The sequence below is a fragment of the Engystomops pustulosus genome, chromosome 4, assembly GCF_040894005.1.
Source record: "Engystomops pustulosus chromosome 4, aEngPut4.maternal, whole genome shotgun sequence".
In the NCBI taxonomy this organism is placed as follows: Eukaryota; Metazoa; Chordata; class Amphibia; order Anura; family Leptodactylidae; genus Engystomops; species Engystomops pustulosus.
Window position 1 is genome coordinate 177,000,486 of NC_092414.1, and position 23,553 is coordinate 177,024,038.

At 44.9% G+C, this 23,553-nt stretch overlaps 1 protein-coding gene across 5 annotated transcripts in view; it reads right to left on the bottom strand.

Moving 5' to 3' along the window:
- DENND4A (DENN domain containing 4A) overlaps positions 1-23,553 on the bottom strand; it is an 89,922-nt gene that overhangs the window by 48,633 nt on the left and 17,736 nt on the right. The gene's annotated exons all lie outside the window — the stretch shown is intronic.

Sequence of the window (23,553 nt, forward strand, 5' to 3'; positions counted from 1 at the left end):
GAGAAATTAAATAAAATGTAAATTTCTAATACTTGGTTAAAAAACCCTTTGTTGGCAAAGACTGCCTTAAGTTCTGAACTCACGCCACTGGCAGCCATGCCCAAGCTATCACACTTCCTCCACCATGTGCATACACAGGATCTGCTATGCTTTGGATCATGAGCTGTACCAGGTCTTGCAGATTATGCAGTGCTGCACAGACTTTGCCAAATAGGTCCCTGTCCCCAATGGGGCTCACAATCTAATCAACCTACCAGTATGTTTTGGAGTGTGGGAGGAAACCGGAGGACCAGGAGGAAACCCACACAAACACAGAGAGAACAAAAAACTCTTTGCAGATGTTGACCTGGAGGGGATTTGATCCTAGGATATTTCAGTAAACAAAAAAGTAAAAAAAAAACAACTAAATATATGTTTCAGTGTCTGATATTTATGGACCTAACTGTATGTATCCTGATGACTTATCCAGAGGATAATGCTGAGAGCAAATAAAGAATATAACGCAATGTTTCTACTGGAAGAAGTCTCTTACTCATCAGTAATGGGACGACCGAGGACAGAAAAAAAAACCTAAGACAAAGCAGTTTTAACAAACCAACTTCCGTTTTCTTATTTTCAGGAAAATTTGAATCATATTTTGCAATATATATACCAAAAATATATACTCTACTTCCTTCCCCATCTATCACAGTAAAATATTGGTACGCGTTAACAATTATATAACAAACAAATAGAAAATTTCAGTATAGCAAATACTAAAAATACTTTTTAGGGGACCGCTTGCGTCCAGCCAGACCTTTTTAGGGGACCGCTTGCGTCCAGCCAGACCTTTTTAGGGGACCGGGTGCGTCCAGCCAGACCTTTTTAGGGGACCGGGTGCGTCCAGCCAGACCTTTTTAGGGGACCGGGTGCGTCCAGCCAGACCTTTTTAGGGGACCGGGTGCGTCCAGCCAGACCTTTTTAGGGGACCGGGTGCGTCCAGCCAGACCTTTTTAGGGGACCGGGTGCGTCCAGCCAGACCTTTTTAGGGGACCGGGTGCGTCCAGCCAGACCTTTTTAGGGGACCGGGTGTGTCCAGCCAGACCTTTTTAGGGGACCGGGTGTGTCCAGCCAGACCTTTTTAGGGGACTGGGTGTGTCCAGCCAGACCTTTTTAGGGGACCGCTTGCGTCCAGCCAGACCTTTTTAGGGGACTGGGTGTGTCCAGCCAGACCTTTTTAGGGGACTGGGTGTGTCCAGCCAGACCTTTTTAAGGGACTGGGTGTGTCCAGCCAGACCTTTTTAAGGGACTGGGCGTGTCCAGCCAGACCTTTTTAAGGGACTGGGCGTGTCCAGCCAGACCTTTTTAGGGGACTGGGTGTGTCCAGCCAGACCTTTTTAAGGGACTGGGTGTGTCTAGCCAGACCTTTTTAGGGGACTGCTTGCGTCCAGCCAGACCTTTTTAGGGGACTGGGTGTGTCCAGCCAGACCTTTTTAAGGGACTGGGTGTGTCCAGCCAGACCTTTTTAGGGGACTGGGTGTGTCCAGCCAGACCTTTTTAGGGGACTGGGTGTGTCCAGCCAGACCTTTTTAGGGGACTGGGTGTGTCCAGCCAGACCTTTTTAAGGGACTGGGTGTGTCCAGCCAGACCTTTTTAAGGGACTGGGTGTGTCCAGCCAGACCTTTTTAGGGGACTGGGTGTGTCCAGCCAGACCTTTTTACGGGACCAGGTGCGACACCCAATTCTTTATGGGATGAGCCCCGTCCGCCCAATTTTTTACGGGACAGGCCACGTCCAGCCAGACCTTTACAAGGGGGCCACGTGGAGACCTTTACGGGGCACCTTACAGGACGAGCCCTGATTAACAGCATGAACCTTACATGTTCCTTAAAAGGTTTTGTTAGGTTATTGTTAGGTATTCCATTACTATTGCATCAACTAACAAACCTACACTTATCCAATATTCTAAAAATGATTATTTATTATGTATATCAAAAGGAATACTCTGACTGTCAGGTATGTTTGTGGTGGATGATTTGTGAAACGGTAAGAAGCGTCCTCATTAAAATAACCTCAAAGAGCTGCCAGCTATACCAGGTGCTGCCAGAGTACGCAGGTGACAGCATGCGCTCTACAACCTGCCAGCGCTCCGGATCCTAATAAAGCTTGTGCTTTTCATCTGCCTGAGACAGTTTCAGGATTTCCAGACTAGCAATGAAAAAGGAAGGGATTTTTTACAGAGGAGCCCGGGGTGATAAATGGAATCTTACCGCTGACCGCGCACTGGTCACAGGGAAGGACTGTAATTTCCAGAGCGCCGTATCATTACCACTGCCACATCTCCTCCAGCTGCAGGAGCCACGTCACATATGTCATCCTAGTCCCATCACAGCCATCACTGACAGATTTATCAAGACTGATTAAAGGGATGACGGAAAAGCCACCAGGATCCTATAAGAAATTGTGACCTGTCCCCTGGAGTGTTTTTATAGCAGTACCCCAAATCCCCCTCTTGGTGAAACAATGAAGTGGGGAGGGGACGACAGTAATGTAGGTCCATTAAAAGATAAATATCACTAGAATTGTTTTTTGTCCAAAAAACTGGACTTCTATTAAATATATAAGAAATTACCCGTACCCATCCATCAAATCCCCAATGTCACGTCCTCTCTGTTCCCTACAGTCATGTCTATCATTTACAAGACTGATGCTGATTATCACTTGCCTTCGTGCCCTGAATGCAGGGGATTTATAGGGCGAATATAGGTTACCCAGATCTGGCTCCTAATGAGTGATGTGTACTTATGATCTGGTAGGATTGACTTTCCAGGTTTGCAGCATGTCAGACAAGCGGAATAACAAACAAGCTATACTTACCTCCCGGCGCCCTAGTTCAGTGTGGCGTCCCTGTTGAGCATACCCACTATAGCGGGGAGCGGTTGTAGTGGCTGCGTGGCCGTCAACAGATGTGACCTCTAAGACTCTGTATACAAACACACCAGCGATGACAAGACATACCATGCTGGACCAGAGCACCGGAAGGAGGTAAGTGTATCTAGTAAGTTATTCTTATGACCCCTCCCATATATCCAAAAAAAACCTGATCTGGACATTACTTTTAAAAATATGCAGAAGTCAAAAGAAAAATTTTAAGACTCAAAAGGGTTGTACCAAGTATTGTTGTTATTCCCTATCCACAGGGGTTTCAATCTAAAACTGGGGGTCCGAATGCTGGTACCCCCACTAATCACAAGAACAGGGATTCTCACAGAGTGAATTAAGTGGCAGGTCAACAATGTGTCTTGACGCTCCACTATGTACTATAGTAGCATACTCAACCTGCTGCTTCATTATATTGGTGAGAATTAGTGGGATCCTTGATCTCCGGATTGTTGGGGTTCACTTAAAGGGATTTTCCATTTCAGCAAATTAATGTTATTGTTTGTATTATAAAAGGTTATACAATTTTCCAATATACTTTCTGTATCAATTCCTCGTGGTTGTCTAGATCTCTGCTTGCTGTCATTCTATAGAAAGCTTCTATGTTTACATCGAGTGGACAAAAATCTGACCATGGTCACACAGGTGCACGGCTCGTTAGTATCACGGAGAATAAGCAGAGCTGTGTGATATAATGAGCCGTGCATCTGTGTGACCATGGTCAGATTTCTGTCCACTCGAAGTAAACATAGAAGCTTCCTATAGAATCACAGCAAGCAGAGATCTAGAAAACAATGAGGAATTGATACAGAATGTATCACTTTATAATACAAACAATAACATTACCAATCACATTAATTTGCCAAAAACAATATTATGGTAGATTGTTATGCCCCATGTCAAAATCTTGCAAATTGTCTTGATTACAGAGAAAAGGATTCAGTTTTGAGCATACAGTCCTCAGACCTAGGTGTCATGGTAACAGACAACAAATAAATCCCGCGGTCATGAATACAACATATGAAAGCCATGACCCCAGGGGGATCGGAGCCTAAGATAATGAAGCCGGATTACAGAACGTCTTATAACATATTGTAAGAAGTTGAGCCAAACCATGCTACAATATCAGAGGAGCACACTGCTCTCTCATAGACTATCCAGTCAATAACAATAAGAGGATTGAGGATGAGCCAGTAACTAAGTAGGTGCTAGGAGGGTCTGTCCAGCTCCAGTATGTGGGATGGATTTCCGCCATCTGGTGCACACATTCCAGTAATGACACTACAGGACGGGTGGATTACAGGGGCTGCACAGACTGTACTACTCACACAACATGGACAAGACATATAGTGACCGGCCAATGTCCTAATAACATCCCGCCAAGTGCAAAATATCCACCATTCAATGGAATGACATTTATACATATGAGCATTTAGAATTAGTAAAATATAGGAGCATCAAATATTCAGTAAATCTTTGTAACACTCTAATAGAGACCTGACCATATGGTTAGCTGGGATTTTTGTTACTTTGTATAGATTTACTTCACTATGTTAACACGCAGCATAAGGTAGCACTGAATGAACAGTCTGCTAAAAACACACACAGTCCTGCGATCATGGAACATGAAGAGACCTGTGTCACGGCCTGACCACACTGCAGGAACGGGAATCCTTGCATTATATCGATGCACGATACAGCTGTGTGTCTGTGTCTCAGTCTCCTCATGTATTCTCTCTACTCCCCCTCCCTCCCCATGACAGGGGGAGGAAGCTGGATACAGGCACACAGGCTGCTGAAGCTGACCCCCACCCATCCCTCAGGAGCCCAGTAAAATAAAATAGAGTTCTATAAACTACTGAAATGATTCAGAATGCTGACATAGGCATTTTTAAAATCAGCATAGCATAGGCTATAGGTACCTGTCACCAGAGAAGAATCACATTAAGGGCGTGAAATCCCCCCAGATGGAGGGAGCGTTCTGGTTGTGCAGAATATTACCAGTGATAACTTGTTCTCCATTCATGCCATTTTTTCTGCTGACCTAGAAGTTATTGTTTGTTGGCTGCCCATCGCCTTGTGTAGACAAGCATCTGCCCGCTGTCTGTAATGGAAACAGCACAAGAAGCAGAAAGACAAGCGGCAGCACAAACACAAGATAGAAAGAAACCTACACATGTACACGAAGGTCCAGGAGAGTTTACAGAGTATCATAATACAGATCCATCCAGTTCCATTTATAATCCTGAAGTACAAAGGACCCACCGAAAGTTCCTTCCTAAATCAGAATAAATCCCGGGGTTAAAGCTCCATCTTCACAAATCTAGTGACTATACCATGTGCTAGGATTTCCCAGTCATCCAGGAATCTACTAAACTTAAATGCAATATCTCTTCAATATACAGGCAGTCCCCGGGTTACGTATAAGATAGGTTCTTTTGGTTTGTTCTTAAGTTGAATTTGTATCCAAGTCAGAACAGGTGTATTTTATAATTGTAGCTCCAGAGAAATTTTTTTTTGTCCCAGTGAAAATTGTATTTTTAAAATGTTGTGCTGTCATGGGAAGAACAATAATCAATAAAGCTTTATTACAGACTCCTTACAGCTGATCATTGCAGCCTGGGACTAAATTACTGCATCAAGAGAGCTGCACCAGAGGTCACAGTGGGCAGAGGGGTCCGTCTGTAACTAGGGGTTGTCTGTAAGACTGTTCTCTCATTGTCCTTAAGAATTTGAGTCCATGAAATTGGTAAGACAGTCTCCCATTATGAAGTGATGTCGTCTACTTGTTATGGTTACAGGCCAAGCTTTAGAATGCCCATTAAACGATTCTATAGCCTCATTTCTGCTGATTTAGCTGAAACAGTGTAAACATTATGGTATATTGAATAATGTATTCTAAAAAAGTATACTTTTTATTAGAAAAGGATTTTAGTTTATTTTTTTACCGCTTTAGTACTTTTTTTTTTTTTACAATAAAAGCATGCATTAACTGCATGCCGATATAGATCGTCCAAATGTCACAAAAGCTGGCTAATGATGACGAGTTATCTCATCCGCTGACTTCTACCAGTTAAGGAAAAACATCACTGAGTGCAGCTGCCTTCCATCTGCACAACTTTATGAGCACTTTATGTTTTCTTTTTTTGTGGAAGGAGTAGTTTCAGGGCTGTGGAATGGATTATTTTTTCAATAGACTCTGTGAACCGCAAAATGCTACCAATAAAACCTACAATACTATGGGTACGTGTCAGTTGTGAGGAATTTCTCATGGAAGAAACTTAGACTATGTTGACACAACATTTTTTTTCCCCCAATACATTGAAGGGACACGTGGGGCAGATAACCGATGTGCCTTAAAACATATGGCACAGACGTATCCCATTGTATGGTAATACGTTGAAATACGTCGCCTGGTGACTCCTCCTCGCCCCTGAATGCGGAGGGAGGAGTGAAGAACAGCAGAATTTGGCGATTGTCTGCTGCCAATGTTACGCGGCATTTCCCTGGTGGTGTCACTGTCCTTATATGGACAGTGACATCACCAGTGTCCTCCCTCTTGCTAAGTGACGTATCCACTCAGCAGAGATAAGGAAAGTGGTATCCACTCTCCATAGGCTTCTGTTGTCTCTGTTAATTGTATACGTTGCTCAACAGGAGGGAGCAGGATGGAAAGATGTAGCTTGCAGGTTTTCCTTGAATTCTATTACAAAAAAAAACAATTTCATCTAATGGGTTAAACCTCCAGGATCTGAATGATGTCACATCTTGGAAGATGTGGCTGCTGAACTAAAGCAATGGTCATAGGACTGATCACAGAGAGGACTTCTGTGTGCACTATGATTATGGGTCATCGAGGGGTAGAAACACATAGGTACATAAAAAGAATAAATAGAAATTGTGATTTTTACTACAAACTGGTGTCTGCAAACTGCTCCAAGTACCGTATATAGTTAGAAAGGAGATTTACAGCCGATCTGCTGCATTTATGTTCCATATCTTCCTCTTCAAAGAAAATATGGTTCTAATAAGAAAGTCATGACTTCTGTGTTTTCTCCTCTTTTATCCTTAAAAAAAATTTCCTACTATCTCAAAAGTTGAAAAACACTTCACATAAATCCTAATTTCCGACAGACGTTGAGAACTTTAATCCAGACGTTCCTGGATGGCTCATTTCCTCCCAGCAACTTCTGCCTTACATCTTATTTTTACACTAGGTCTAGTTTCTAGACAAGAATACGCTTACACCGGAATTCACTGAGCCGCGCTCCAGAGAACATGTCAGCGACACTTGGGTAGAGGACGAAGAACATGTGATCCCTCCTGAATCCTCCTCCAGCTGTACTCTATGGCAGCTCATAGGTCAGCTCCAGGAAATGTGCGACACATGGTCTCCATCCTCGTCACATGCCACATCAAGGAGGAAGAGCTCAAATACTTCACCTTCACAGTCATATTAAAATAAAGAATGGAGGATTAACTGAAGTTTAATTTATCCCAATGACATGAATTTAAATTTTATGCCGTCCGTTATGGTCAGTTTGGCATGGAACAGAGCATCCGTAATTTTTTTTTTTTACTTCCAAGAAAATGCATGGATGACTGATCCCTGCCTAATTGGAACATAACGGATGACAGAAAATTTACATTGATGTCAATGGGATTTTAAATTACCCGTATATACTCGAGTATGAGCCGACACAAGTATAAGACGAGACCTCTAATTTTAACACAAAAAACGGAGGGAAGGAACAGTAGTGCGAAATGTTAAAGTTTGTGGCTGTAACTTACAATAAGGAAAAGTTCAAGGCGTACAGGTAGATACCTTTGCAACCCACTTAACATGAAGACCCTAAATACTGCAAGCAAGTATGTAAAACACATCTATATAGCACTCCATAAGTATCAAATATACACAAAACGCAGACTGTGAAAATTATTTCGGAACAGAAATAAAGTCAATCAATACCTTCCCAGAAGCATTGTCCATTCAACTTACCAAAACCAAAATCATACTCTAAATTATAAGAAAAGACGCCATTATACCAAGTATCATCACCAGAATTACCAAACCCCCTTTCTCCTCCATTTCTCAAACTGATGACCACCCAGGAGGACTACCCTACCTGAACGCCGAACTCAATCCGATCGAAAAAATTCAGATCCCAATGTAGACAAATACACCGTATTGAGTGTAGAGGGAAACAAGGGGTTAAAGAAAGGGTGAAGTTCAGTAAGGGAGAGGGATACGACCTCTACAAACACAGTGTGACAACATACACGCTGTTACATTTGTACAAACATCACCTGTACTGAACCTGCGTGTATATTATTGAGGTGCATAGACAGAGCCCAGACAGAAAAGTAAGTGCCCCCCACCCGGGGTAGCCGCTATATATCCACAGCATCACACACGGTGCGGTAAAGTGAAATGTGGGCCATCATATCATATAGAATGAGGCTGGAACTGGATTTCATTCTTTAATAAATCCTAATATATCCTAAGTCATCATCTTATAGGGCCAGTACACGTTATTATTATGTTGTTGGAGGTCTATAGACCGCAACCCCCATGATCACAAGAACATGGGAGACATATCCCTGTTTGAGCATGGCAGCAACTAAGCAACTACAGCTCCACCAGAATATCAGGAGACTGACAAAAGATACCCGTCTACATGGATAGGCTATACATACAAGCAGGGGCACGCAACACTATTGACACATCCAGATTCTTTGTAAAATAATACAAAAAGAAACATACACAATACATCACAGAGAAGACTCTGATTGCCAATTTTAAGAATGAAATAGACTCCATTTATACCCATACCCAGCAATCTATGTCCTATCCACACGGTCTAGATGAGAGATGCTTAGTACCAGAACACCCCTTTAAACTGGATAAACCACATTCATATCATACATCATTTACTATCTGAAAGACAGAAGATGGTTTTAAACAGAACCTATAGATAACCTTGTAAGATTACAGTATCATAGTACAAAAGGTTAGAAAAAGACATCAGAATTACTCCCTGGATTAACAGAAACCAACAAAAAGTTTTATTCCCATACAATGTTATGTTATTGATCTATAGAAAGTCATCCGGGCCTCTCTTGAACAAGTACATAGAGTCCGCCATAACAACCTCCTGCGGCAGAGAGTTCCATAGTCTCACTGCTCTTACAGTAAAGAACCTTTGTCTATGGTGATGCTAGAACCACCTCTCCTCTAGGTGTAGAGGATGCCCCCTGTCTATGGTGATGGTAGAACCTCCTCTCCTCTAGGTGTAGAGGATGCCCCCTGTCTATGGTGATGGTAGAGCCTCCTCTCCTCTAGGTGTAGAGCATGCCCCCTGTCTATGGTGATGGTAGAGCCTCCTCTCCTCTAGGTGTAGAGGATGCCCCCTGTCTATGGTTATGGTAGAACCTCCTCTCCTCTAGGTGTAGAGGATGTCCCCTGTCTATGGTGATGGTAGAACCACCTCTCCTCTAGGTGTAGAGGATGTCCCCTGTCTATGGTGATGGTAGAACCTCCTCTCCTCTAGGTGTAGAGGATGCCCCCTGTCTATGGTGATGGTAGAGCCTCCTCTCCTCTAGGTGTAGAGGATGCCCCCTGTCTATGGTGATGGTAGAACCACCTCTCCTCTAGGTGTAGAGGATGCCCCTTGTCTATGGTGATGGTAGAACCTCCTCTCCTCTAGGTGTAGAGGATGTCCCCCGTCTATGGTGATGGTAGAACCTCCTCTCCTCTAGGTGTAGAGGATGCCCCCTGTCTATGGTGATGGTAGAACCGCCTCTCCTCTAGGTGTAGAGGATGCCCCCTGTCTATGGTGATGGTAGAACCACCTCTCCTCTAGGTGTAGAGGATGTCCCCTGTCTATGGTGATGGTAGAACCACCTCTCCTCTAGGTGTAGAGGATGCCCCCTGTCTATGGTGATAGTAGAACCTCCTCTCCTCTAGGTGTAGAGGATGCCCCCTGTCTATGGTGATGGTAGAACCACCTCTCCTCTAGGTGTAGAGGATGCCCCCTGTCTATGGTGATGGTATAACCACCTCTCCACTAGGTGTAGAGGATTCCCCCTGTCTATGGTGATGGTAGAACCTCCTCTCCTCTAGGTGTAGAGGATGCCCCTGCCTATGCAATGGTAGAACCTCTACTCCTCTAGGTGTAGAGGATGCCCCCTGTCTATGCAATGGTAGAACCTCTACTCCTCTAGGTGTAGAGGATGCCCCTGTCTATGGTGATGGTAGAACCACCTCTCCTCTAGGTGTAGAGGATGCCCCCTGTCTATGGTGATGGTAGAACCACCTCTCCTCTAGGTGTAGAGGATGTCCCCTGTCTATGGTGATGGTAGAACCACCTCTCCTCTAGGTGTAGAGGATGTCCCCTGTCTATGGTGATGGTAGAACCTCCACTCCTCTAGGTGTAGAGGATGCCCCCCATCTATGGTGATGCTAGAGACGCCTCTCCTCTAGGTGTAGAGGATGCCCCCTGTCTATGGTGATGGTAGAACCTCCTCTCCTCTAGGTGTAGAGGATGCCCCCTGTCTATGGTGATGGTAGAACCACCTCTCCTCTAGGTGTAGAGGATGCCCCCTGTCTATGGTGATGGTATAACCACCTCTCCACTAGGTGTAGAGGATTCCCCCTGTCTATGGTGATGGTAGAACCTCCTCTCCTCTAGGTGTAGAGGATGCCCCTGCCTATGCAATGGTAGAACCTCTACTCCTCTAGGTGTAGAGGATGCCCCCTGTCTATGCAATGGTAGAACCTCTACTCCTCTAGGTGTAGAGGATGCCCCTGTCTATGGTGATGGTAGAACCACCTCTCCTCTAGGTGTAGAGGATGCCCCCTGTCTATGGTGATGGTAGAACCACCTCTCCTCTAGGTGTAGAGGATGTCCCCTGTCTATGGTGATGGTAGAACCACCTCTCCTCTAGGTGTAGAGGATGTCCCCTGTCTATGGTGATGGTAGAACCTCCACTCCTCTAGGTGTAGAGGATGCCCCCCATCTATGGTGATGCTAGAGACGCCTCTCCTCTAGGTGTAGAGGATGCCCCCTGTCTATGGTGATGGTAGAACCTCCTCTCCTCTAGGTGTAGAGGATGCCCCCTGTCTATGGTGATGGTAGAACCACCTCTCCTCTAGGTGTAGAGCAGTGGTTCTCAACCTTTCTAATGCTGTGACCCCGCAATACAGTTCCTCATGCTGTGGTGACCCCAAACCATGCAACTCGCAGTAAAAACACAGTAAAATTTCGGCTCCGATGGCTTTAGGCGACCCCCGGTTTTGGTCGTTCGACCCCCAGGTTGAGAACCACTGGTGTAGAGGATGCCCCCTGTCTATGGTGATGGTAGAACCTCTACTCCTCTAGGTGTAGAGCATGCCCCCTGTCTATGGTGATGGTAGAGCCTCCTCTCCTCTAGGTGTAGAGGATGCCCCCTGTCTATGGTTATGGTAGAACCTCCTCTCCTCTAGGTGTAGAGGATGTCCCCTGTCTATGGTGATGGTAGAACCACCTCTCCTCTAGGTGTAGAGGATGTCCCCTGTCTATGGTGATGGTAGAACCTCCTCTCCTCTAGGTGTAGAGGATGCCCCCTGTCTATGGTGATGGTAGAGCCTCCTCTCCTCTAGGTGTAGAGGATGCCCCCTGTCTATGGTGATGGTAGAACCACCTCTCCTCTAGGTGTAGAGGATGCCCCTTGTCTATGGTGATGGTAGAACCTCCTCTCCTCTAGGTGTAGAGGATGTCCCCCGTCTATGGTGATGGTAGAACCTCCTCTCCTCTAGGTGTAGAGGATGCCCCCTGTCTATGGTGATGGTAGAACCGCCTCTCCTCTAGGTGTAGAGGATGCCCCCTGTCTATGGTGATGGTAGAACCACCTCTCCTCTAGGTGTAGAGGATGTCCCCTGTCTATGGTGATGGTAGAACCACCTCTCCTCTAGGTGTAGAGGATGCCCCCTGTCTATGGTGATAGTAGAACCTCCTCTCCTCTAGGTGTAGAGGATGCCCCCTGTCTATGGTGATGGTAGAACCACCTCTCCTCTAGGTGTAGAGGATGCCCCCTGTCTATGGTGATGGTATAACCACCTCTCCACTAGGTGTAGAGGATTCCCCCTGTCTATGGTGATGGTAGAACCTCCTCTCCTCTAGGTGTAGAGGATGCCCCTGCCTATGCAATGGTAGAACCTCTACTCCTCTAGGTGTAGAGGATGCCCCCTGTCTATGCAATGGTAGAACCTCTACTCCTCTAGGTGTAGAGGATGCCCCTGTCTATGGTGATGGTAGAACCACCTCTCCTCTAGGTGTAGAGGATGCCCCCTGTCTATGGTGATGGTAGAACCACCTCTCCTCTAGGTGTAGAGGATGTCCCCTGTCTATGGTGATGGTAGAACCACCTCTCCTCTAGGTGTAGAGGATGTCCCCTGTCTATGGTGATGGTAGAACCTCCACTCCTCTAGGTGTAGAGGATGCCCCCCATCTATGGTGATGCTAGAGACGCCTCTCCTCTAGGTGTAGAGGATGCCCCCTGTCTATGGTGATGGTAGAACCTCCTCTCCTCTAGGTGTAGAGGATGCCCCCTGTCTATGGTGATGGTAGAACCACCTCTCCTCTAGGTGTAGAGGATGCCCCCTGTCTATGGTGATGGTATAACCACCTCTCCACTAGGTGTAGAGGATTCCCCCTGTCTATGGTGATGGTAGAACCTCCTCTCCTCTAGGTGTAGAGGATGCCCCTGCCTATGCAATGGTAGAACCTCTACTCCTCTAGGTGTAGAGGATGCCCCCTGTCTATGCAATGGTAGAACCTCTACTCCTCTAGGTGTAGAGGATGCCCCTGTCTATGGTGATGGTAGAACCACCTCTCCTCTAGGTGTAGAGGATGCCCCCTGTCTATGGTGATGGTAGAACCACCTCTCCTCTAGGTGTAGAGGATGTCCCCTGTCTATGGTGATGGTAGAACCACCTCTCCTCTAGGTGTAGAGGATGTCCCCTGTCTATGGTGATGGTAGAACCTCCACTCCTCTAGGTGTAGAGGATGCCCCCCATCTATGGTGATGCTAGAGACGCCTCTCCTCTAGGTGTAGAGGATGCCCCCTGTCTATGGTGATGGTAGAACCTCCTCTCCTCTAGGTGTAGAGGATGCCCCCTGTCTATGGTGATGGTAGAACCACCTCTCCTCTAGGTGTAGAGCAGTGGTTCTCAACCTTTCTAATGCTGTGACCCCGCAATACAGTTCCTCATGCTGTGGTGACCCCAAACCATGCAACTCGCAGTAAAAACACAGTAAAATTTCGGCTCCGATGGCTTTAGGCGACCCCCGGTTTTGGTCGTTCGACCCCCAGGTTGAGAACCACTGGTGTAGAGGATGCCCCCTGTCTATGGTGATGGTAGAACCTCTACTCCTCTAGGTGTAGAGGATGCCCCCTGTCTATGTGATGGTAGAGCCTCCTCTCCTCTAGGTGTAGAGGATGCCCCCTGTCTATGGTGATGGTAGAACCACCACTCCTCTAGATGTAGATGATGTCCCCTGTCTATGGTGATGGTAGAACCACCTTTCCTCTAGGTGTAGAGCAGTGATGGCGAACCTTTTGGAGACAGAGTGCCCAAGCTACAACCAAAACACACATATATGTCGCAAAGTGCCAATATGACAATTTAAGCATTAACTTGTATCACCGGTTTTAATCGTATTGGCGTCCTGAGTTTACCAATACAATAGAAAGATTATGGAGAAAATTGGATTGTAGCTTTTCTCCAGGGTCCCCTGAAGAGGGAGAATCAGGGAACCCAGAGCAGGAGCTCTAGTGACAATCCATCTCTATCCACACCTTATCATTCCTCCTGTAATTCTGGTAGCCAAGGATGTTGCTTTAAAATAGTGGTGAGCATGGCATATCCTGGTCTGTGTTGGATCACAGGAGAAAGTCTTGAGTCCTATCTGGCAAACTCTGTGTTGGGGTCATTGCCTGAGTGCCCACAGAAAGGGCTTTGAGTGCCACCTCTGGCACCCGTGCCATAGGTTCGCCACCACTGGTGTAGAGGATGCCCCCTGTCTATGGCGATGGTAGAACCTCCTCTCCTCTAGGTGTAGAGGATGCCCCCTGTCTATGGTGATGGTAGAGCCGCCTTTCCTCTAGGTGTAGACGATGCCCCCTGTCTATGTTGATGGTAGAACCTCCTCTCCTCTAGGTGTAGAGGATGCCCCCTGTCTATGTTGATGGTAGAACCACCTTTCCTCTAGGTGTAGAGGATGCCCCCTGTCTATGGTGATGGTAGAATCTCCTCTCCTCTAGGTGTAGAGGATGCCCCCTGTCTATGGTGATGGTAGAACCACCTCTCCTCTAGGTGCAGAGGATGCCCCTGTCTATGGTGATGGTAGAACCGCCTCTCCTCTAGGTGCACAGGAGGCCCCCTGTCTATGGTGATGATAGAACCTCCTCTCCTCTAGGTGTAGAGGATGCCCCCTGTCTATGTGATGGTAGAACCACCTCTCCTCTAGGTGTAGAGGATTCCCCCTGTCTATGGTGATGGTAGAACCGCCTCTCCTCTAGTTGTAGAGGATTCCCCCTGTCTATGGTGATGGTAGAACCTCCTCTCCTCTAGGTGTAGAGGATGCACCCTGTCTATGTGATGGTAGAACCACCTCTCCTCTAGGTGTAGAGGATTCCCCCTGTCTATGGTGATGGTAGAACCCCCTCTCCTCTAGGTGTAGAGGATGCACCCTGTCTATGTGATGGTAGAACCACCTCTCCTCTAGGTGTAGAGGATTCCCCCTGTCTATGGTGATGGTAGAACCTCCTCTCCTCTAGGTGTAGAGGATGCCCCCTGTCTATGGTGATGGTAGAGCCGCCTCTCCTCTAGGTGTAGAGGATGCCCCCTGTCTATGGTGATGGTAGAACCGCCTCTCCTCTAGGTGTAGAGGATTCCCCCTGTCTATGGTGATGGTAGAACCGCCTCTCCTCTAGGTGTAGAGGATTCCCCCTGTCTATGGTGATGGTAGAACCTCCTCTCCTCTAGGTGTAGAGGATTCCCCCTGTCTATGGTGATGGTAGAACCGCCTCTCCTCTAGGTGTAGAGGATTCCCCCTGTCTATGGTGATGGTAGAACCGCCTCTCCTCTAGGTGTAGAGGATTCCCCCTGTCTATGGTGATGGTAGAACTGCCTCTCCTCTAGGTGTAGAGGATTCCCCCTGTCTATGGTTATGGTAGAATCGCCTCTCCTCTAGGTGTAGAGGATGCCCCCTTGTCCTGGTCACAGGCCTAGGTATAAAAAGATCTTTGGAGAGATCCTTGTACTGTCCGATCAGGTATTTGTACATTGTAATGAGGTCTCCCCTCAGTCATCTTTTTTCTGAGCTGAATCTGTCATTGTATTCTAGTCTCCCCCCCATTGCCCTAATAATCTTGGTTGCTCTCCTCTGCACCCGTTCCTGTTCTACCATGTCATTTTTATACACTGGTGCCCAAAACTGTGCACAATATTCCATGTGTGGTCTGGCCTATTCACTCTTGATACATCCCATAATTTTATTCGCAGCTGCCTGGCCCCTGTTATCAAAATCACGTTTATCATCCACCAATACCCCCACGTCTTTTTCTCCATCAGTTTTACCAAGTAATTGATCATTTAACACGGAATTATAATTTTTATCTCCTCGACTTCACATTTATCTACATTAAACCTCATCTGCCATTTGTCAGCCCAGGCCTCCAGTTTCCACAAATCCCTCTGTAATATTAAACCATTCTTCTTTGTATTAATGACTATACACAGCTTAGTGTCATCTGCACATATTGAAACTTTTCATTGTAAACCCTCTAAGGTCATTAAAAAATATTTTTAAAAATGGCCCCAATACTGACCCCTGTGGCACTCCACTGGTAATGTCAACCCCACTCTGAGAATGTGCCATTAATGACGACCCTCTGTTTTCTATCACTAAGCCAATTACTTACCCAAATACACAGATTTTCCCCTAGTCCCTGCAGTCTCATTTTATATACCAACCTTTTATGCGGCTCAGTGTCAAATGCCTTTGAAAAGTCCAGATATACAACATCCACAGCGTCCCCCAGATCCAGTCTGCAACTAACCTCCTCGTAGAAGCCAATCAGATTAGTCTGCAGGACCGATCTCTCATAAACCCATGCTGACGCTGGGTTATAAGGTTATGTACAGTGAGATACTGCAGGATAGCATCTCTAATAAACGCCTCAAATATTTTTCCAACAGCCGATGTTAGACTCACAGGTCTGTAGTTTTCAGGATCACTTTTTGATCTTTTTTAAATATTGGCACCACATGTGCTATGTGCCAGTCCTGTGGAACAGAACCTGCATTTATTGAATCTTCAAATATTAAAAATAATTGTCACAGTACATAATTCATGCAGTACCCAGGGGTGTATACCATGTAGGCCCAGTGATTTGTCCATTTTAGAGGTGTTGAGGCAGCGACGTACGTCTTCCTGGGTTAAGCAGCTGGGATTAACTGGGTAAAGGAAACTGGTAGGGAGAGGCAGCCCCAATTATATATAGAATTATTTGAAATAAGGAATTTCATTTTATATACCCGGACTCTGGCTAAGTTACTGACTTCTAAATGGCAGTAATAGCGTTAATGTCCGTATTACTAGTATGGAATGTATAACATGTATAATCCTCCAACAATACGTGATCTCACAGTTAAATCCCCATATGCTAAAAGACGGCTTGTGTTATGTATAAGAGGCCTATTCCCCAGCCCCCCCCCACTGTACCTCAGGTCTATAGGTGCCCATCAGACACTTCTGCTTTCTATACATCTGGCAGGTAGGATAATGGGGTTCTGAGCTAAACAAAGGAGGGTTTTTCTAGTCACGTCTACAGTAACTGGCCATAGGGTTACTCAGTTGGAACATACACCCCCTGATCACAGAGATGCTGTTTACCTGTTACACTGCAGATTTAGGTGTGTAAATTGGTCTTCCATCAGGAAACCACAGTCATGCACTGTATGACCTCCTTGCTGACAGTCTCCTTACACTTTGATCCTAATAAGGGGGCAAGGACAGGCTGCTGTGCACCTTTTGCTGCAATTTCTGATACTGTCCCCTTTGATGTGAACACAATCTACTGTGCATCAATATATCATTATCTAACATAAAGGGACTGTTATCCCCAATCCCCAGGAGAGGACATAATAAGCTGATAAGGGGGGTCAGACTGCTGGGATCCCCAGGGATAATGAGAACAGGGGTCTCATTATCACCAATTGATGGAGCGGCAGGTTGAACATGTGTCCTGCTAATATATTCAATTGTAAGGGATTGCTGAGCGCAGCGCTCAAAGTACACAGTGGTACTCACATGGTAGATACTCGAGTGCTGTGCAATTTTCAACACTCCCATAGAGAGTGAATACCTGACCTGCAGCTCCATCAACTAGTCAGAATGGGACCCCTGGTTATGGATAGCGGCGTCCGTTCTCATGATTAGAAATTCGGGTTATCCCCTACCCAACAATCAAACTTGGTACAAGCGGGCACCCTGCAGTCCTCATCAACCAAGGGTGTGCCAGAACTGCCCTTGGCTATAACACACATGTTGTAGCATTGACACATTGACAAACACCTCCTCTTGGGCACCCTGTACATTCAGAGATTGGGTACCCGGTACCGGTATTTGCCAAAATAAGAATGCTGCTTAAAAATAAGACAGGGAACGTGGGATCTCACGTCACAATGTCAGAGGCACCAGGACAATGCCCCCCTAGCTGGTCTTGGGCACCCTGTCACCCTTAGAGGCTGGGTACTGCTCTCTGGTGTCAGCCTGCACAGTGATCATTTTTCTACCTCGGCCGAGGCCTTTTACACACACTCTCAGAAGGAAAGTTTTTGGCTATTTCATTAGATGTGCTGGGTTTTATTTATAGCGCTATCTTGTGATGAATCATTAGTAATAATATGCTAAAACCACAAGGGCTGAACTTCCCATTGTCACTTCTACAAAAGAAATGAATAAAGTGTCCAATATATCTGTAAGTAGAGTGAACATACAGATCACATGGTGTCCCCCGCACCCCTTGCTTATACCGTGCCTATGGGTCCACAGGCTGTGTGCATGTCGTAATCCTAAATCCGTAACATATGACCGCAGCCTATAAAACGAAGTTACTAGGAGAACCGTAACCTTTCCCAGGAGCTAGGAGGTAAATTGAAGTCCCGCTGCTCCATTATCACTGGTGGGAAGTTTATTTGACACTATTAACATCTGACATTTACCAAGAAAACTCAATATCTCACTACCCAATGTATTGGAACGATACAAGGACACTTGGCAAGTAGCGGAGACATCATTACTGGGACACTAAAGAGGCTCAATGTTCATTCTACAAGATAGGAAATATTATAAGGACTGTACATTCACATCATTTTCAATATCTAATGAGTGGGGGGGAATCCAACAATCCGGCCCTGACCATATACAGTGGAGGGAGACATGTACAACGGCCATGACCAACTCAGCTGCCAATCAATTTAATAGGATCCTAGCCCGCAGTAACACAGCACAGCCACTGCACAGAGCATGGGGCTACTTGCTTCTGCACACTATAAAAGGTCCAGGATAGACAATTCAGCTCAACTCTACTGAACTGAAGGGTTTCTATAGTTATTTTTTTTTTAATATTTCCATGAATGCAAATTGTCATATTCACTGACTGGTGACAGAGAACACAAGGCTGCCCTGACCGGCTATGTGCAACACCCCCCTGACAAGAGGCTAAACTAATGCTGGATACTACAAGCTGACAGCAATCACAATGGTCCATAGGGACAATGTATCAGAACTGTACACGCACTGGATGCCATCCACTTCCCCTCCCTTCATGAAGAAAGAATTCTCCCTGCGCCTTCCCTTAGGGTCCATTTATATGATCAGACAAATTACCCGAAGTGATCAGTGATATAAACAAATTAATATATGTATTCATTTCAAGTTCAGCTTTCACATCAGTCATGGAAGAGGCAACCAGCTTCTCCTAGATCTGTCAGCTTCGACTATGCTAAATATCTTAGGAAGAGCTGTCAGCTCTCCTGACATGTCAATTTGTGTCCTGAATAGAGATGAGCGTATCTGACAGCCCAATTCAGGTTCGGCCGTGGCCGGATTGGTGGCCAAACAGCTAATCCGGCAAAATGACTCCCCCAACAACCAGCCATGGCTATAATTGGCCAGGGGGGAGACCCGGGAACGTCTCTTCTCTAGTCCCGACAGATCTATTTGTATTGTTCCTCTTTTACTCCACCAGTAAAATGTGATTATAGCTCCATAGTATGAAGACAGACCCTTTTCCTTAACAGGGAGATTGGTTTCGTTGTGTATTACTTGCTATACAATGCAGTCAATAGTAAAAAAAAAAAACAATAATAAAAAGGATACACAGCAATTATGTCCATCACACCCATCATCAAGCACATTTATGTAGAGATGAAAAACTATACACCCCAAATGTATCTTTACACTGACACCAAGTGTCCAAATATCTATCCTGGATGTCCGGCCTGATGCAGAAAGCTCCTATGTTATATTAGGTCAGCTGCTCGCCTGCGACACATAGAGTGTTTCATTGGAGCTAATTGGCAAGATCAGAGCACATGACAATCATGAGGCCTAAGGAACTACCCAAGGAGCTCAGAGAGAGAATTGTGGCAAGGAACAGACCTGGCTAAGATTCCAAAAGAATTTCTGCAGCATCCAGGGTTCCTAAGAGCACAGTGACCTCCATAATCCAAAGAAGTTTGGGACAACTCAACTCTTTTTCAACCTGCCATCCAGCCAAATTAAGCAATTGTGGGAGCAGAGGCTTTGTAAGAGAGGTAAAGAAGAACCCTGAGATCACTGTCACTAAGATAACATACAGTTAGTAAAAAAACACATGAAGGACTCCCAGACTATGAGAAATAAGATTCTCTGGTCTAAGGAGACGAAGATTGAACTTTTGGTATTAATTCTAAGTGGTATGTGTGGGAAAAAAAAAAAAAAACAGGCCCTGCTCATCACCTGCCAAATACAATCCCAGCAGCGACACATGGTGGGGGCAGCATCAGGCTATGGGGGCATACATAGATGTACAACATACTCCCAGAGAACTACTTGTCTCTATGGTAAGGTTACGAATATACATCACTGAGCCCATTAAGGAATCTAAGTACAGTAATTTTCCAGTAACATAGTTGGCAGTTTTCCCATTTGAGAAATTACAGTAATCCAAAAGAAATCAGATTCCAAAGAGTAACTTCAAGAAATCCTTATCAAAGATGCCGACTGATGGGAGACAAGCGATGGACATGGGTGTCTGAACACTGCGTGGGTGGTAGACCGACAAAGAGAGTCCTGGACATGTACAAAACCAAACACAGTGGTCACAGGGTCTTTTGACCACAAGACAAGTCCAGGGGAGGTGCAGTAACTGAGGAAAACCTCATACAAAGCATCCTACAACACTGCAGGATAGAGGCCGCAATATACACAAATCTCACCCGTTTACCTATAAAAACAAATCCCCTCCAAAGTCATGTGAAAATGAGCAGAGAAGAGTCATATTTTGTCTGAGAGGAGTGACGTTTAGAGGCCACAGGGTAGGGTCATATCAGAAGCCCATATCTTTGGGTTCTATAGTACCTGGAATCAAGCTTTTGGTGTCACATTGAAGATAGAAATCTTTGAAATTGGGTTTATGGTTCTGCGAGATACAAAACTGGATCAATAGGCCCATAGCACAACAAGCTTACGTGATAGATGAGATCCTTATCTTAACTATGATATCAAAAGCATGTTTGCAGGAACAGAAGATAGGGAAGTCTAATATGACGCTTCCCGTGGCCTCTAAACTTGACTCATCTCAGGCAAAACATGACTCATTTTCACATGACTTTCGGAGGAGATTTTTTTAGCTATGTAAACGGATATTTCACATAAAAGAGTGAATTCTAGAAAGGACATTTCATCCCTTACCTGAGGATAGGGGGGGGGGGGTAGTAGTTTAATGGGGTAAAAACTGGTCCTGCTAATGGCTCATATGAACACATTTAACTTTAGGGGCAATAAATATCACATGGAGCCTTGTACTGCTATATATATTGGACTCTCAAGATCTCAAGGAGTAATGGGGACACAACCAAGTTTGTGGTTGTTCAGAAAATCTCATCTAGGAAAAAAGTAAGAGGCTTATTCACACTCGGGAATGTAGGCATCAATGTAGTCAGAATCAGGAATGGATATGGATAAACATATTTCCATTATATTTACAACGTATTACTAAAATCTAAAGTATTAATTTTAGAAACGATCATTGTCCAGTTTCTTTAATTATAAAAACCTGATTATGGCGGATTCTGCAGTATTATGCAGCCTGTAAGCTCCAATCCCTCAGGTACAGAAGTGTGAACACTGCCTAAGCCCTATACAGGTCATACAATCCCTACAAATAGGACAAGGATCATTGCTGCCGCCCATAGCTTTTTGCTATAAAAAATAACATCCTATTTATTGAGAGAATAACATCTCTTATTGTATTGAGTGTCTGCCCCCGACATAATCCACTGTATATATATATATTCCATGAGAACCTATAAAAGGTCCACACAACAGGCGCTGGTCACAGTAGGGACAGCAGAGCTTCCAGAAGGGACTAGAAGCCGTTTTATACCCAAATAACATTGATTGTTATATTATGTAGAATTGTTTCCGCTCCCTTTCATGGTTGAAGTGTCTTTATTAATCATATAATCTATGCACCTATGTAAAACACACTCTTTACAAAAAGATATTTTGGCAGGCCTGGCTGAGTGAACACGCTGTCCCCTTATCAGTTCTGTACTGTCAGATTTCAGAGGTTTTCATCATTTACGCTCTCTCTGAGCACATAATACTTACTGGCAGCGGCTAGGGAATACTCCGCCAGGCTGACTTCACCCGTCTATCTGTGGCCTATGGCAACCTGAATGCACTTGTTTCCTTCTAGACATTTCAGTAAAAGTGTCTGACAGATGAGTGTAGAAGTCCCAAAACTGAAAGGGGGGGGGGGGGGGGGTGGAGTCTAAAAACTTCTAGGAAGGCAGGTCCTATCCATGCCCGTGTTTGCGGGTCTGCCCTCCTATACAAGCCTATACAGATGCAACACAGGTGTCATCCGTGTGCCGTCCGTATTTTAGGTGACAATCATGTGAGACTCCAAGGGGCTGTGACAAGCTTCTCACATCATTTACTAGCTTTCCGATTCTTGGGCAGTTCCTTAGACCTCATGATTCCCATGGGCTCTGACATGCACTGTGATGTCACATAGGTAGTTGTGTGCCTTTCCTAATCAAGACCAATTAGTTTAACCGGTTAAGGACCAGAACCTTTCCTGTTTTTTCATTTCCATTTTTTTTACTCCCCACCTTCAAAAATCAATAACTTTTTTTATTTTTACACTTACAGAGCTATGTGAGGGCTTGTTTTCTGCGTAACAAATTGTACTTCATAGCGCTGGTATTTATTATTCCATGCTGTGTACTGGGAAGCAGGAAAAAATTCCAAATACAGTGAAATTGGTGAAAAAACGCATTTGCGCCACTTTCTTGTGGGCTTGGATTTTACAGCTTTCACTGTGCTCCCCAAATGACATGTCTACTTTATTCTTTGGGGTGGTACGATTACAGGGATAACAAATTTGTATAGGTTTTATAATATTTTCATACATTTAAAAAAAAATGTAAACCTCCTGTAGAACATTTTGGGGGGGGGGGGGGGATTTTGCCATCTTCTGGCACCAATAACTTTCATACTTAGTTGTACAGAGCTTTGGATGGTGTCATTTTTTGCGAGTTTTGATGCTGTTTTCAATTATATCATTTTTAGGACTGTACAACCTTTTGATCACTTTTTATATTTTTCAAAAAGGCAAAAAAGAGCTATTTTCGACTTTGGGCACTATTTTCCGTTATGGGGTTAAATGCAGTGAAAAACCGTTATAATATTTTGATAGATCAGGCATTTTCGGACGCGTCGATACCTAATGTGTTTATGATTTTTACTGTTTATTTATATTAATATCAGTTCTAGGGAAAAGGTGATTTTTTTAAATATATATATATTTTTTTAACTTTTTTATTTTTCTTTTTTCAGACTCACTAGGGTACTTAAAACCTAGGTTGTCTGATTGATCCTATCATATACTGCCATACTACAGTATGGCAGTATATGGGGACTTTCCTCCTCATTCATTACAATGTGCTGATAGCACATTGTAATGAAAGGGTTAAAACGAGACAGCCTCGGGTCTTCAGAGGACCTGAGGCTGTCATGGTGACGGATCTCCGCTCCCCGATGACATTACAGGGAGCCACGATCCTCGGCAAGATGGGAGGCGCATGGGCTAGCACCGATCGCGGGTGTTACCGGTAAGTCTTTGCTGCAATTTGCAACTTCCACACTAGCGTTGCATTTCATGTCAGGGTGCAATGCGTGAAAAACTGACGTTTTTGGCTGCGTTTTTGTTCCATTTTTCCTTGGAGTCATTAGCGTTTTTGCGTTTTTCACGCGCGTGTTGTTCACGTTTTTGGTGCGTTTTTCACATGCGCTTTTTAAGTCAATGGGACTT